The sequence below is a fragment of the Culex pipiens genome, chromosome 3 (assembly GCF_016801865.2).
Source record: "Culex pipiens pallens isolate TS chromosome 3, TS_CPP_V2, whole genome shotgun sequence".
NCBI classification, from domain to species: Eukaryota; Metazoa; Arthropoda; class Insecta; order Diptera; family Culicidae; genus Culex; species Culex pipiens.
The window spans coordinates 2,344,869-2,361,997 of record NC_068939.1 but is presented as its reverse complement, the minus strand read 5'-3'; the positions used below and the strand labels follow the sequence as shown (position 1 = coordinate 2,361,997).

Here is a 17,129-nt window from a genome sequence, read left to right as displayed (position 1 = left end):
GTCATGGTCAAGTCATAGTCAAGTCATAGTCAATTCATAGTCAAGTCATAGTCAATTCATAGTCAAGTCATAGTCAAGTCAAAGTAAAGTCAAAGTCAAGTTATAGTCGTTTCAATATTGACCACCAACCGTCCCGTTGTTCAACCGCAACCCAGCAGCAGGAACACGGGGTTGGCAGGAAGGGGACAAAAGCTGCACCGTGTTCGTGGTCGGCTGCTGACGGTTGTTTTTGGTGGTGGCAGGCAGTCAGTCAGTCTTGGCTGCTTGTTTCTCGTTAAGCTCATCATTGTTGTGTGTTTTGTTGCCGCAGCAGCTCCCGCGTCAGCGTCGTCATCAGCCGATTCTCGTTGTTCGGGGGCCGTTTGGGACAAACCGAATGGAAATGGCTGCTGTTAGCGTTGTGACGGTTTTTTTTCTTCGTCCCTCACATGTCACGCGTCCAACTCACCGTGTGGTTTGGTGGAAAACAGGAAAAGTCAAAACAGTGAAAAAAAACCCAACATAACCTGGTGCACATGTCACCCGACAAGGAGCGCTCCGGTTTGGAATCACCTCGATGCACACGTGCTCGGCACTTTTTGGCTAGATTAGTCCTGTTGTGGAGTTGGAAAAATCGAGCTCCTGCCAACGAGTCAGTCAGTCAGTCATCCAGTCAGCGTCATTCTGCTTCTTTTCCCACAGCGGAAGATTCATCAGCAGTGAGCAATTCTCTACGAAATCGGTCTTTTTTCTTCAATTTTAATTTTTGTATTTTTTAATCCGACTGAAACTTTTTTGGTGCCTTCGGTATGCCCAAAGAAGCCATTTTGAATCATTAGTTTGTCCATACAATTTTCCATACAAATTTGGCAGCTGTCCATACAAAAACTAACTTAATCCACCTATGTGGTTGATGCCTTCCTAACCTTTTTACCAACAATGGGTAATATGAGCGGTTTGGAAACATATATTTCAGCTATTTTCTAGATCCACAAAAATAAGTAAACAGATATAAGTGATCATAACTCGAGACAGGGTTGCCAGATCTTCAATTTTCTGGCCTCGTTGTAAAGGTCTTTCAATTACTTAACCAACAATGGGTCGGATGATGGATCCGGATATCGTTTACATACATTTAAGTGAGATCCGGCTTCAAAAAAGTACATAAATATCACTTAAGAGGTCATAACTCGAGATAGGGTTGCCAGATCTTCAATGTTGTGGACTCGTTGGAAAGGTCTCTCAATTACCTAACCAACGATGGGTCGGATGATGGATCCGGATATCGTTTACATACATTTAAGTGAGATCCGGCTTCAAAAAAGTACATAAATATCACTTAAGTGGTCATAACTCAAGACAGGGTTGCCAGATCTTCAATGCTGTGAACTCGTTGGAAAGGTCTCTCGATTACCTAACCAACGATGGGTCGGATGATGGATCCGGATATCGTTTACATACATTTTAGTGAGATCCGGCTTCAAAAAAGTACATAAATATCACTTAAGTGGTCATAACTCGAGACAGGGTTGCCAGATCTTCAATGTTGTGGACTCGTTGGAAAGGTCTCTCAATTACCTAACCAACGATGGGTCGGATGATGGATCCGGATATCTTTTACATACATTTAAGTGAGATCCGGCTTCAAAAAAGTACATAAATATCACTTAAGTGGTCATAACTCGAGACAGGGTTGCCAGATCTTCAATGTTGTGGACTCGTTGGAAAGGTCTCTCAATTACCTAACCAACGATGGGTCGGATGATGGATCCGGATATCGTTTACATACATTTAAGTGAGATCCGGCTTCAAAAAAGTACATAAATATCACTTAAGTGGTCATAACTCAAGACAGGGTTGCCAGATCTTCAATGTTGTGAACTCGTTGGAAAGGTCTCTCGATTACCTAACCAACGATGGGTCGGATGATGGATCCGGATATCGTTTACATACATTTAAGTGAGATCCGGCTTCAAAAAAGTACATAAATATCACTTAAGTGGTCATAACTCGAGACAGGGTTGCCAGATCTTCAATGTTGTGGACTCGTTGGAAAGGTCTCTCAATTACCTAACCAACGATGGGTCGGATGATGGATCCGGATATCGTTTACATACATTTAAGTGAGATCCGGCTTCAAAAAAGTACATAAATATCACTTAAGAGGTCATAACTCGAGATAGGGTTGCCAGATCTTCAATGTTGTGGACTCGTTGGAAAGGTCTCTCAATTACCTAACCAACGATGGGTCGGATGATGGATCCGGATATCGTTTACATACATTTAAGTGAGATCCGGCTTCAAAAAAGTACATAAATATCACTTAAGTGGTCATAACTCAAGACAGGGTTGCCAGATCTTCAATGTTGTGAACTCGTTGAAAAGGTCTCTCGATTACCTAACCAACGATGGGTCGGATGATGGATCCGGATATCGTTTACATACATTTAAGTGAGATCCGGCTTCAAAAAAGTACATAAATATCACTTAAGTGGTCATAACTCGAGACAGGGTTGCCAGATCTTCAATGTTGTGGACTCGTTGGAAAGGTCTCTCAATTACCTAACCAACGATGGGTCGGATGATGGATCCGGATATCGTTTACATACATTTAAGTGAGATCCGGCTTCAAAAAAGTACATAAATATCACTTAAGAGGTCATAACTCGAGATAGGGTTGCCAGATCTTCAATGTTGTGGACTCGTTGGAAAGGTCTCTCAATTACCTAACCAACGATGGGTCGGATGATGGATCCGGATATCGTTTACATACATTTAAGTGAGATCCGGCTTCAAAAAAGTACATAAATATCACTTAAGTGGTCATAACTCAAGACAGGGTTGCCAGATCTTCAATGTTGTGAACTCGTTGGAAAGGTCTCTCGATTACCTAACCAACGATGGGTCGGATGATGGATCCGGATATCGTTTACATACATTTAAGTGAGATCCGGCTTCAAAAAAGTACATAAATATCACTTAAGTGGTCATAACTCGAGACAGGGTTGCCAGATCTTCAATGTTGTGGACTCGTTGGAAAGGTCTCTCAATTACCTAACCAACGATGGGTCGGATGATGGATCCGGATATCGTTTACATACATTTAAGTGAGATCCGGCTTCAAAAAAGTACATAAATATCACTTAAGAGGTCATAACTCGAGATAGGGTTGCCAGATCTTCAATGTTGTGGACTCGTTGGAAAGGTCTCTCAATTACCTAACCAACGATGGGTCGGATGATGGATCCGGATATCGTTTACATACATTTAATTGAGATCCGGCTTCAAAAAAGTACATAAATATCACTTAAGTGGTCATAACTCAAGACAGGGTTGCCAGATCTTCAATGTTGTGGACTCGTTGGAAAGGTCTCTCAATTACCTAACCAACGATGGGTCGGATGATGGATCCGGATATCGTTTACATACTTTAAGTGAGATCCGGCTTCAAAAAAGTACATAAATATCACTTAAGTGGTCATAACTCGAGACAGGGTTGCCAGATCTTCAATGTTGTGGACTCGTTGGAAAGGTCTCTCAATTACCTAACCAATGATGGGTCGGATGATGGATACGGACATCGTTTACATGCACATAAATGAGATCCGGATATATGTGAAAACACATTTTTATACATAACTTTTGAACTAGTTATCGAAACTTCAAACAATTCAATAGCGATGTATGGGACCATGAACCAAGTTGAATGCAACCGGTTTGATCAAAATCGGTTTAGCCAGTGCTGAGAAAACTCAGTGAGAATTTTGGTCACATTCATACAATTTTTCCTTAAAACTAACTTAATCCACCTATGTGGTTGGTGCCTTCATCACTCTTTTCCAAAAATGGGTGATATGTAATATGATGGGTTTGGACACAAATTTCGTCTAATTACCAATGTTTCATATTCGTTGGAAAGGTTTTTTGATTACCTAACCAACGATGGGTCGGATGATGGATCCGGACATTGTTTACATACATTTAAGTGAGATCCGGCTACAAAAAATGTACATAAATATCACTTAAGTTGTCAGAACTCGAGACAGGGTTGCCAGATCTTCAAAGTTTTATATTCGTTAGAAAGGTTTTTCGATTACCTAACCAACGATGGATCGGATGATGGATCCGGACATTGTTTACATACATTTAAGTGAGATCCGGCTACAAAAAATGTACATAAATATCACTTAAGTTGTCAGAACTCAAGACAGGGTTGCCAGATCTTCAATGTTTTAGACTCGTTGGAAAGGTCTTTCGATTACCTAACCAACGATGGGTCAATTGATGGATCCGGACATTGTTTACATACATTTAAGTGAGATCCGGCTACAAAAAATGTACATAAATATCACTTAAGTTGTCAGAACTCGAGACAGGGTTGCCAGATCTTCAATGTTTTAGACTCGTTGGAAAGGTCTTTCGATTACCTAACCAACGATGGGTCGGATGATAGATCCGGACATTGTTTACATACATTTAAGTGAGATCCGGCTACAAAAAAAGTACATAAATATCACAAAAGTGGTCAGAACTCGAGACAGGGTTGCCAGATTACCAATGTTTCAGATTCGTTGGAAAGGTCTTTCGATTACCTAACCAACGATGGGTCGGATGATGGATCCGGACATTGTTTACATACATTTAAGTGAGATCCGGCTACAAAAAAAGTACATAAATATCACTAAAGTGGTCAGAACTCGAGACAGGGTTGCCAGATTACCAATGTTTCATATTCGTTGGAAAGGTTTTTTGATTACCTAACCAACGATGGGTCGGATGATGGATCCGGACATTGTGTACATACATTTAAGTGAGATCCGGCTACAAAAAATGTACATAAATATCACTTAAGTTGTCAGAACTCGAGACAGGGTTGCCAGATCTTCAATGTTTTATATTCGTTAGAAAGGTTTTTCGATTACCTAACCAACGATGGATCGGATGATGGATCCGGACATTGTTTACATACATTTAAGTGAGATCCGGCTACAAAAAATGTACATAAATATCACTTAAGTTGTCAGAACTCGAGACAGGGTTGCCAGATCTTCAATGTTTTAGACTCGTTAGAAAGGTCTTTCGATTACCTAACCAACGATGGGTCGGATGATGGATCCGGACATTGTTTACATACATTTAAGTGAGATCCGGCTACAAAAAATGTACATAAATATCACTTAAGTTGTCAGAACTCGAGACAGGGTTGCCAGATCTTCAATGTTTTAGACTCGTTGGAAAGGTCTTTCGATTACCTAACCAACGATGGGTCAATTGATGGATCCGGACATTGTTTACATACATTTAAGTGAGATCCGGCTACAAAAAATGTACATAAATATCACTTAAGTTGTCAGAACTCGAGACAGGGTTGCCAGATCTTCAATGTTTTAGACTCGTTGGAAAGGTCTTTCAATTACCTAACCAACGATGGGTCGGATGATGGATCCGGACATTGTTTACATACATTTAAGTGAGATCCGGCTACAAAAAAAGTACATAAATATCACTAAAGTGGTCAGAACTCGAGACAGGGTTGCCAGATTACCAATGTTTCAGATTCGTTGGAAAGGTCTTTCGATTACCTAACCAACGATGGGTCGGATGATGGATCCGGACATTGTTTACATACATTTAAGTGAGATCCGGCTACAAAAAAAGTACATAAATATCACTAAAGTGGTCAGAACTCGAGACAGGGTTGCCAGATTACCAATGTTTCATATTCGTTGGAAAGGTTTTTTGATTACCTAACCAACGATGGGTCGGATGATGGATCCGGACATTGTTTACATACATTTAAGTGAGATCCGGCTACAAAAAATGTACATAAATATCACTTAAGTTGTCAGAACTCGAGACAGGGTTGCCAGATCTTCAAAGTTTTATATTCGTTAGAAAGGTTTTTCGATTACCTAACCAACGATGGATCGGATGATGGATCCGGACATTGTTTACATACATTTAAGTGAGATCCGGCTACAAAAAAAGTACATAAATATCACTAAAGTGGTCAGAACTCGAGACAGGGTTGCCAGATTACCAATGTTTCAGATTCGTTGGAAAGGTCTTTCGATTACCTAACCAACGATGGGTCGGATGATGGATCCGGACATTGTTTACATACATTTAAGTGAGATCCGGCTACAAAAAAAGTACATAAATATCACTAAAGTGGTCAGAACTCGAGACAGGGTTGCCAGATTACCAATGTTTCAGATTCGTTGGAAAGGTCTTTCGATTACCTAACCAACGATGGGTCGGATGATGGATCCGGACATTGTTTACATACATTTAAGTGAGATCCGGCTACAAAAAAAGTACATAAATATCACTAAAGTGGTCAGAACTCGAGACAGGGTTGCCAGATTACCAATGTTTCATATTCGTTGGAAAGGTTTTTTGATTACCTAACCAACGATGGGTCGGATGATGGATCCGGACATTGTGTACATACATTTAAGTGAGATCCGGCTACAAAAAATGTACATAAATATCACTTAAGTTGTCAGAACTCGAGACAGGGTTGCCAGATCTTCAATGTTTTAGACTCGTTGGAAAGGTCTTTCGATTACCTAACCAACGATGGGTCGGATGATGGATCCGGACATTGTTTACATACATTTAAGTGAGATCCGGCTACAAAAAATGTACATAAATATCACTAAAGTGGTCAGAACTCGAGACAGGGTTGCCAGATTACCAATGTTTCATATTCGTTGGAAAGGTTTTTTGATTACCTAACCAACGATGGGTCGGATGATGGATCCGGACATTGTGTACATACATTTAAGTGAGATCCGGCTACAAAAAATGTACATAAATATCACTTGAGTTGTCAGAACTCGAGACAGGGTTACCAGATCTTCAATGTTTTAGACTCGTTGGAAAGGTCTTTCGATTACCTAACCAAAGATGGGTCGGATGATGGATCCGGACATTGTTTACATACATTTAAGTGAGATCCGGCTACAAAAAAAGTACATAAATATCACTAAAGTGGTCAGAACTCGAGACAGGGTTGCCAGATCTTCAATGTTTTAGACTCGTTGGAAAGGTCTTTCGATTACCTAACCAACGATGGGTCAATTGATGGATCCGGACATTGTTTACATACATTTAAGTGAGATCCGGCTACAAAAAATGTACATAAATATCACTTGAGTTGTCAGAACTCGAGACAGGGTTGCCAGATCTTCAATGTTTTAGACTCGTTGGAAAGGTCTTTCGATTACCTAACCAACGATGGGTCGGATGATGGATCCGGACATTGTTTACATACATTTAAGTGAGATCCGGCTACAAAAAAAGTACATAAATATCACTAAAGTGGTCAGAACTCGAGACAGGGTTGCCAGATTACCAATGTTTCAGATTCGTTGGAAAGGTCTTTCGATTACCTAACCAACGATGGGTCGGATGATGGATCCGGACATTGTTTACATACATTTAAGTGAGATCCGGCTACAAAAAAAGTACATAAATATCACTAAAGTGGTCAGAACTCGAGACAGGGTTGCCAGATTACCAATGTTTCAGATTCGTTGGAAAGGTCTCTCGATTACCTAACCAACGATGGGTCGGATGATGGATCCGGACATTGTTTACATACATTTAAGTGAGATCCGGCTACAAAAAAAGTACATAAATATCACTAAAGTGGTCAGAACTCGAGACAGGGTTGCCAGATTACCAATGTTTCATATTCGTTGGAAAGGTTTTTTGATTACCTAACCAACGATGGGTCGGATGATGGATCCGGACATTGTGTACATACATTTAAGTGAGATCCGGCTACAAAAAATGTACATAAATATCACTTAAGTTGTCAGAACTCGAGACAGGGTTGCCAGATCTTCAATGTTTTAGACTCGTTGGAAAGGTCTTTCGATTACCTAACCAACGATGGGTCGGATGATGGATCCGGACATTGTTTACATACATTTAAGTGAGATCCGGCTACAAAAAAAGTACATAAATATCACTAAAGTTGTCAGAACTCGAGACAAGGTTGCCAGATTACCAATGTTTCAGATTCGTTGGAAAGGTCTTTCGATTACCTAACCAACGATGGGTCGGATGATGGATCCGGACATTGTTTACATACATTTAAGTGAGATCCGGCTACAAAAAAAGTACATAAATATCACTAAAGTGGTCAGAACTCGAGACAGGGTTGCCAGATTACCAATGTTTCAGATTCGTTGGAAAGGTCTTTCGATTACCTAACCAACGATGGGTCGGATGATGGATCCGGACATTGTTTACATACATTTAAGTGAGATCCGGCTACAAAAAAAGTACATAAATATCACTAAAGTGGTCAGAACTCGAGACAGGGTTGCCAGATTACCAATGTTTCATATTCGTTGGAAAGGTTTTTTGATTACCTAACCAACGATGGGTCGGATGATGGATCCGGACATTGTGTACATACATTTAAGTGAGATCCGGCTACAAAAAATGTACATAAATATCACTTAAGTTGTCAGAACTCGAGACAGGGTTGCCAGATCTTCAATGTTTTAGACTCGTTGGAAAGGTCTTACGATTACCTAACCAACGATGGGTCGATTGATGAATCCGGACATTGTTTACATACATTTAAGTGAGATCCGGCTACGAAAAAAGTACATAAATATCACTAAAGTGGTCAGAACTCGAGACAGGGTTGCCAGATCTTCAATGTTTTAGACTCGTTGGAAAGGTCTTTCGATTACCTAACCAACGATGGGTCAATTGATGGATCCGGACATTGTTTACATACATTTAAGTGAGATCCGGCTACAAAAAAAGTACATAAATATCACTTAAGTTGTCAGAACTCGAGACAGGGTTGCCAGATCTTCAATGTTTTAGACTCGTTGGAAAGGTCTTTCGATTACCTAACCAACGATGGGTCGGATGATGGATCCGGACATTGTTTACATACATTTAAGTGAGATCTGGCTACAAAAAAGTACATAAATATCACTTAAGTGGTTATAACTCGAGACAGGGTTGCCAGATTATCAATGTTTTGGACTCGTTGGAAAGGTCTTTCAATTTCCTAACTAACGATGTATAACATGATGATGTTTGTTTCAGTTTACTGCCATTTATTCAACTTCCAAAAATATGTGAAAACACATTTTTATACATAACTTTTGAACTACTTATCGAAACTTCAAACAATTCAATAGCACCGTATGGGACCCTAAACCAAGTCGAATGCAACTGGTTTGGTCAAAATCGGTTCAGCCAGTGCTGAGAAAACTGCGTAACATTATTGGTCACATACACACACACATACACACACACATACACACACACATACACACAGACATTTGTTCAGTTTTCGATTCTGAGTCGATATGTATACATCAAGGTGGGTTTTCGAGCTTTAAATAAAAAGTTCAATTTTAGAGCAGGATTATAGCCTTACCTCAGTGAGGAAGGCAAAATGATGTATGAAAATTCAAAAATCTGTATCTTTTGAAGGAATGTTTTGATCGATTTGGTGTCTTCTGCAAAGTTGTAGGTATGGATACGGACTACACTGGAAAAAAATGATACACGGTAAAAAAAAATTGGTGATTTTTTTATTTAACTTTTTATCACTAAAACTTGATTTGCAAAAAAACACTATTTTTATTTTTTTATATTTTTTGATATGTTTTAGAGGACATAAAATGCCAACTTTCCAGAAATTTCCAGGTTGTGCAAAAAATCATTGACCGAGTTATGAATTTTTTAATCAATACTGATTTTTTCAAAAAATCGAAATTTTGGTCGAAAATTTTTTTCAACTTCATTTTTCGATGTAAAATTGAATTTGCAATCAAAAAGTACTTTAGTGAAATTTTGATAAAGTGCACCGTTTTCAAGTTATAGCCATTTTTATGTAACTTTTTTGAAAATAGTCGCAGTTTTTCATTTTTTAAAATTAGTGCACATGTTTGCACACTTTTGAAAAAAATATTTTTGAAAAGCTGAGAAAATTCTCTATATTTTGCTTCTTCGGACTTTGTTGATACGACCTTTAGTTGCTGAGATATTGCAATGCAAAGGTTCAAAAACAGGAAAATTTATGTTTTTTAAGTCTCACCCAAACAGCCCACCATTTTCAATGTCGATATCTCAGCAACTAATGGTAAGATTTTCAATGTTAATATATGGAACATTTGTGAAATTTTCCGATCTTTTCGAAAACAATATTTTCAAATTTTTCAAATCAAGACTAACATTTTAAAAGGGCGTAATATTGAATGTTTGGCCTTTTTGAAATGTTAGTCTTGATTTGAAAATTTTGAAAATATTGTTTTCGAAAAGATAGCAAAATTTCACAAATGTTTCATATATTAACATTGAAAATCGGACCATTAGTTGCTGAGATATCGACATTGAAAATGGTGGGCTGTTTGGGTGAGACTTAGAAAACATCAATTTTCCTGTTTTTGAACCTTTGCATTGCAATATCTCAGCAACTATGGGTCGTATCAACAAAGTCCGAAGAAGCAAAATATAGAGATTTTCAGAAATATTTTTTTCAAAAGTGGGCAAACATTTGCACTAATTTTAAAAAATGAAAAACTGCGACTATTTTGAAAAAAGTTACATAAAAATGGCTGTAACTTGAAAACGATGCACTTTATCAAAATTTCACTAATGTACTTTTTGATTGCAAATTTGATTTTACATCGAAAAATGAAGTTGAAAAATTTTTGCGATCAATATTTCGATTTTTTGAAAAAATCAGTATTGATTAAAAAATTCATAACTCGCTCAAAGATTTTTTGCACAACCTGGAAATTTCTGAAAAGTTTGCATTTTATGTTCTCTAAAACATATCAAAAAATAAAAAAAAATAAAAATAGTGTTTTTTTGCAAATCAAGTTTTAGTGATAAAAAGTTAAATAAAAAAATCACCAAATTTTTTTTACCGTGTTTCATTTTTTTCCAGTGTAGTCCGTATCCATATCTACAACTTTGCCGAAGACACCAAATCGATCAAAAAATCCCTTCAAAAGATACAGATTTTTGAATTTTCAATCATCATTTTTGTATGGACAGCTGCCAAATTTGTATGGAAAATTATATGGAAAAACTAATGATGCAAAATGGCTTCTTTGGACATACCGAAGGCACCAAAAAAGTTTCAGTCGGATTAAAAAATACAAAAAAAATCGAATGACCGAAATCCTAGAGAACTGCTCAGTAGTAATCAACAGAAAATGCATGCTTTTTCCTTACTCAGTGACGCAGTCATCACGGTGTAGGACCAGCAATGGTGAGCACAACTTTGCGATACATAGATTTTGAATGATGTAACAAAACAAAAATCCATCTAAGGCCCATGCAAATATTTTTCAAAGTTTATGTCGAACCCCCTTCAAAATTGTTTTTTTCTCGCAAAAATAAAATATTCGTCAATACTTAGAAATTTTTCAAATTAATGAATGCAAAACAACTGGACAGGTGTATAATGCATTATAAACACTTTTCTCATTCAAATTTTGTCCTGTTATTTCTTTTTTTTTAACTTTTTTTTATTTTTTTGCCCCCTCTCGACTTTGATCAGAGTCGAGGGACATAAACTTCAAAAAATGTTTGCAACGGCTTAGCTTAAAAATACAAAAACGTTTTTTTTTTCATGGATTTAGGCCGATGCAAATATTTTAGAAAGTTTTTTTTTCCCCTGGGCTCTGGACGGGGTCGAGGGCGAGGGGGGGGAGAAAGTTATATAAATATTCAAATAACTAGCCTTAAATTTAAAAACTGCAAGGAAAAAGTGTTTTAAAATGCATTTTACACTAGTTCAGCTAATTTGCAATCATTAGTTTTAAAAAAAATTAATATTTGACGAAAACAAAAATTTTAGCGAAAAAAATAATTTTTGCGATAATATTCATCGAAAATTTTCAAAAATTCTAGAGATTTTTAAATCAACCCAAAGATGCTAAAAATGTTTCTAAACGCAGGGGAATGCATTTTAAATTGATTTCAGCTGATTGCTCTTAAATTTCCATTGAAATTTCGAAGCTTAAAAAAAATGTGGCCCCCTGATTTTTCGGGCCAACTTCAGAGGGTGGGAGGGGGGGAGAAAAACTTTAAATAAAATTTGTACCAGCCTTATCATGAACTGATTATTGTTGATTGTCCTTTTTATCCTTTAAAATAAAAAGAATATATTGTAAATAAATATGTGATTTTTTTTTCAATTGCGCCTTTTTTACAATCAAGTCATAGTCTACTAAATAATATACCATTTAAAAACGGAGAGCTCATTCGGTTGTTAATTGTGTTTAAACAATTCATACAAAATTATGACTTCAAAAATAGTATGGCTGTGTTTTTTTTAGGTTTTAAAAACAGGATAGAATGCTCAACAGAAATTAGATTGAGTTTATTGCACAATCAATTTAAAATAACAATTAATTATAATTATATCGATACGACGAAAATCAAGGCTGTTTACAATAAAATTGCTTTTTCACTTCATTCAAGTTTTTTTTTAATACTGAAATTTTCAAAACATATTTTTTTCAAAAATACTTAAATAAAAAAAAATGTGTATCAAATGAAGCGAAACTTTCAATGCTTTTTCACTTCATTGGAGTATTTTTTGAAAAATACAAAAAAATCACAAAAAAAAACGTTTTTTCGAAAATACTCAAATTTCCAAAATTTGCAATAGGGGTATCAAACGAAGCGAAATTTGGTATGCTTTTTCACTTCATTTGAGTTTTTTTTTTGTTAAAAACTATTTTTTTTAACAAAGTGCTGTATTTTTCAAATGCCGTAGACGGTGACAAAAAAAAACTCGAATTTTCAAAACTAATCACAGTTTTTAATAAAAAAAAAAACGAATGAAGTGAAAAAGCGTACAAAATTCTGCTTTGTTTAGTAACTATATTGCAAACCGGTATTTTTTTTTGTTTGTTAGAAGAAAAAAAAAACGGAATATTGTGAAGTTTTAATATTTTTCAAAAATAACTCTTATGAAGTGAAAAAGCATACCCAATTATGCTTTGTTTGATACCTATATTGCAAATTCAGAGAATTGGAGTATTTTTGAAAATATTCGGTATTTTGTGAAAAAGACAACTCTTGTGAAGTGAAAAAGCATACAACATTTCGCTTTGTTTGGCACCCCTATAGCAAATTATGAAAATTTAAGTACTATCGAAAAATAAGGCATTTTGTGAACAATTTTCAGTATGTATACTTTGAAACTTACTACATTTTCAAAAAATATATTCTTGACGAAAGCATTGAAAATTTAACACGATTTGGTTGAATTAACTCGATTTTAGAAAGATTTAAAAAAATAGTGATCTTCCATTATTGGTGATAAGATTATCCATTATTAACCATCTAACGCCCTTGGTTACTCCAGAGCACCACTCATTTTTTACTTCAAAATGCAAAATCTCAACGCCAATGCACTTTTTCAACCTGAATCAACCTACACTGCTTTATGTAGAATATTTTCTACAAGCCATAAAAATTTCAGCCATTTTGGTCAAATCAGTGACTAGTAAAAAAGGAAAAGGTTAAAAAATCTCGATTTTGCTCTGGGCGGGATGGGGTTCAAAAATATATAAAAGTCTAAATTATTTTGCAAAAACCTGGTATATTACTAATATTAAATAATGTTGAACGTGACGAAGTATGCATTTTGCGAAACAACTTCAACAATCATGCGACACAAATTACCTCTCTAAAATCATTTTCAAATCCACCCATAAACCAAGTGTTTCATCATAATTTGTGTTGTAAATTGGATTAGTCCAATCGCACGCACGCCCGCTTTGCTGCAGCTCGAGTGCATTATTGCCATCCTTTCGCCTGGCCCGGGCAATGAATTTTGAGCTAATGATCGACCATAACTCAACCGGTTACTGGAGCGCCACTCCCGTTACCCCAGTGCTCAAGTGAATGCACTAAATCAATGATAATGTGACTTTTAAATGTCTTCAACAGGGGCTCTCCACCTCCACCCAAACTGGGTGCAAACTTCCGCTCAATGAGTTTGAGGTTGGGGAGGGGGAGATTTTCCGGGAAACCCCGGGAATGACTAAACAAGGCTGGCCAGCACGTGGCAAAAGTGTTCTTTTTTTACAATTGCTCTGACCACCCCCACGCGCTCACTCTTGAACGCTAGCTTCAAGTACTGTGTAGTCGTTGGTGCAAAGAGTAGTGTTGTTCGCCTTTTCCGGCTGCCCGTTTCATGCCGGCAGCAATAATAATTAAATAAATATTTTATTATGAAGCATAAATAAAAAGCCACTTGGAGTCGGACTTGCGAGTTTAGAGGTCGGGAGCTTGCGGTTTTTACTGGCTTGTTTTTTTTTTTTTTTGCTTTCTGCAAATGGCTTTTTGTGGGTAGCATTTTTGATCGTTTTGGAGGGGGAATTTATTTTTCAATTACCGTATCGCCACTGGCTCTGAACAAATTGCGACAAACAAGAAGTTCTACAGCATTGGGGGCGTCTTCAGTGTGATTTGTAGGAAATTTCGCATTAAAATGAACAAATCAATACAAGATAAGATGAGAACCATGAGCGTTACATAAAAGATACAACTACTCACCCCAAGTACTTATCCTTTTTAGTGGCAGAAATCTACTTAGTCTATTCACCTCCCTCTTTTCTCAAGTGTATGCACATATTTACCTATGCCATGCACATTTCACACTTGGCCTCCCGCTCTAAGGAGGGTCGAATTCTCCAAGGATGGAAAAACTGTGTCACCCAAAGCGCAAGGTTTTTCCTTCCAGGAACGTCCTCCGCAGTCCGGGAGATAACACGCTTCATCATCGGTCCTCGCCCCCTGCAGCTTTTCCTTTCGAGGCACTTTGTTCCGTCCCTTGTATGTGGTGACGAATAGCAAAGTTGCCAACTGTTCTCGAGGGGTCCGGGGCAGGCAGGCAGGGATGAGTCCCAAATCCTTCCAGGAAATAATTTGTCCCACATGAGCCGATCTGGAAGATGTTCTGCTTCCGACGGTGCGGAAAATTCCTATTGTCAGCATTCGATAAATGATGAAATGGCGGGATTCTCCCAGGTTCAACCCTGCTGAAAGCAGCAGTTCCATGAAGTTCGCTAGTGGTACGATACAAGTGTGGGAGGCATTATATGCAAAGTTGACATTTATCTCGGCAGGATTTATGGTTTTATTTGCCAACAGATTTATGCTTGTCGCCTTTTTACCATGGACCAGGGAGTCCTTTTCCTTCGTCGGACTCTGCGCCTATATCCTATATCCATGGACCTTCCCGGGCACAGGATCACTATCAGTAAAGAGCCAACTTTCCAAGTTTGCACTTCTCAAGCAAAAGTTGCTGCAGCAGTAGCAGCTGGTAAGCGGAGATGAGCAAGTCTTGCAAAGTATTCCGAAATCCATTCTCACCTGCTGGCAGTACACCACTTACACTCATGAGGATGCAACGATACTTGGACCCCGACTCTACACTTGATATTTCGTTCTCACCTTGACACTTTCTCCCTTCCAGTTTTATTTTTTAGATTTTTTGTTATGCATCTACAAAACATTTTGTTGTAGATTTTTGTCAAACGTGGGTGTTTTGGGGAGGGGCGGAAAACTCGCAAGTGGCAACTCACAAAGTTGGTTACAGTTTAGAGAATGCCACTCGACGCGTCCGGAAATAGTTTCTTGAGAGTTGCTACTTGAGATGCTTTTATGCAAAATAAGCTACAGCAGCCGCTGCTCGTGGAGGAGGTGAGAACAAAACCGGACAACAATGTTGATTGCGACTTCCGGTGTGACACATGCCGGCTTGTCGGTCTTTTTGGGGGCTAATTTGACAGGGGAATGGAGGACAAACTTTGCTAAGGAAATGCCGGTTTGGCTTTTACGGCCTCGGTGACAAGACGATTTAATAAGTGTTAGAAAAAGGTGTCAGCAAGGACGATGGAAGTGAAATTCGGTGTAAAACTAACTGACCAAACATATTGAACATATTTAGATAACACGAGAAATTATAAAATTAAGAGATTCCTATTTTTCGTTATAAATTATTTTTTATGCCTCAAAAAAAATATATTGATAACAGCTAGAAACCATTACACTTATCTTGAACAGAAATAAACGTTGAATGCATCAGTCTTCAGAATATGCATTCACTCACTTTGCTCCTCCAACTGATATGGACTCTTCAAAATGCATTCAATTTCTACGGTGGTGAAAATTTCAGCTTCGATTCCATCTACTAATGGGCCAAATGGAAGCTCACTCTATATCCTCTCTCTAATTCCAGAGGTTTTAACCTCCAGCAAAAAGTGAACACCATACATCCCTCAAGTGAGCTCGATGCAAAATCATCCACAGTTTTGCGATGTAATTGATACTAGACGCCGTGTAAATCCGGAAAGCACTTCTACTAACCGATAAGCTCCGCTCACTTTGACGGAGCAAACAGGAGGCAATAAATTAAATTTTGCACTTCAAAGTCTGCGTGGTTGATTTATTGGAAATAAGCGAAAATTTAATTACTTTCGGACGAGCGACGATCGGCGTCCAAAGTCAACAAAAGATAAGCCGTGGCCGGTTGGAGGCTTGTTAACGTAATGGATGGTAGGTTCCAGAGAAGTTGGTGGTTAATTTTGTTAATAAGAAGATTGCTGAAGGATGTCTAATTTTCATTTCCCCCCTGTTTTAAATATTTTTGATGATCTTATAAAACTTCGATAGTTTACTCGTTATGGCAATTAGGGCCCATGTATTTCATAACAATAAATATTAACGAAAACAATTTTACAATTTTTACGCTTCCTGTATCCATCAGTTCAGTAACCCAATCAAAAGCAAAAATTTTCTTTCTGAAATTGTTTGGCTTTACAACAGTTCCCGATAAAGCGTCAACAAATTTTAATTAATTTTCCATCGAAATTTTCCTTTTTTTCTTCCAGCACACACACACATACATTCTCGCGCTCAGAAAAAAGCACCCTCAGATTTATCGACTGCTAGAATAGTCACGTTCAGCAGATTTACCGGCGATCCTTCGACTTGTTTCGATAATCTCACTTCCTCCACAGCTCCAAGTTAACTACGCGTTACTGTTTCATCATCGAGCGAAAAAAAAATCTGCTCTCGATCAAGATTTTTTTTTATTTTTGTTGCTAGAAATTTCCACCCAACACCAATTA

The 17,129-nt window shown here is 37.6% G+C and overlaps 1 protein-coding gene across 2 annotated transcripts in view; it reads left to right on the top strand.

Moving 5' to 3' along the window:
- The window catches only part of LOC120423001 (sodium-coupled monocarboxylate transporter 2), a 126,910-nt gene that overhangs the window by 78,708 nt on the left and 31,073 nt on the right, over positions 1-17,129 (top strand). The gene's annotated exons all lie outside the window — the stretch shown is intronic.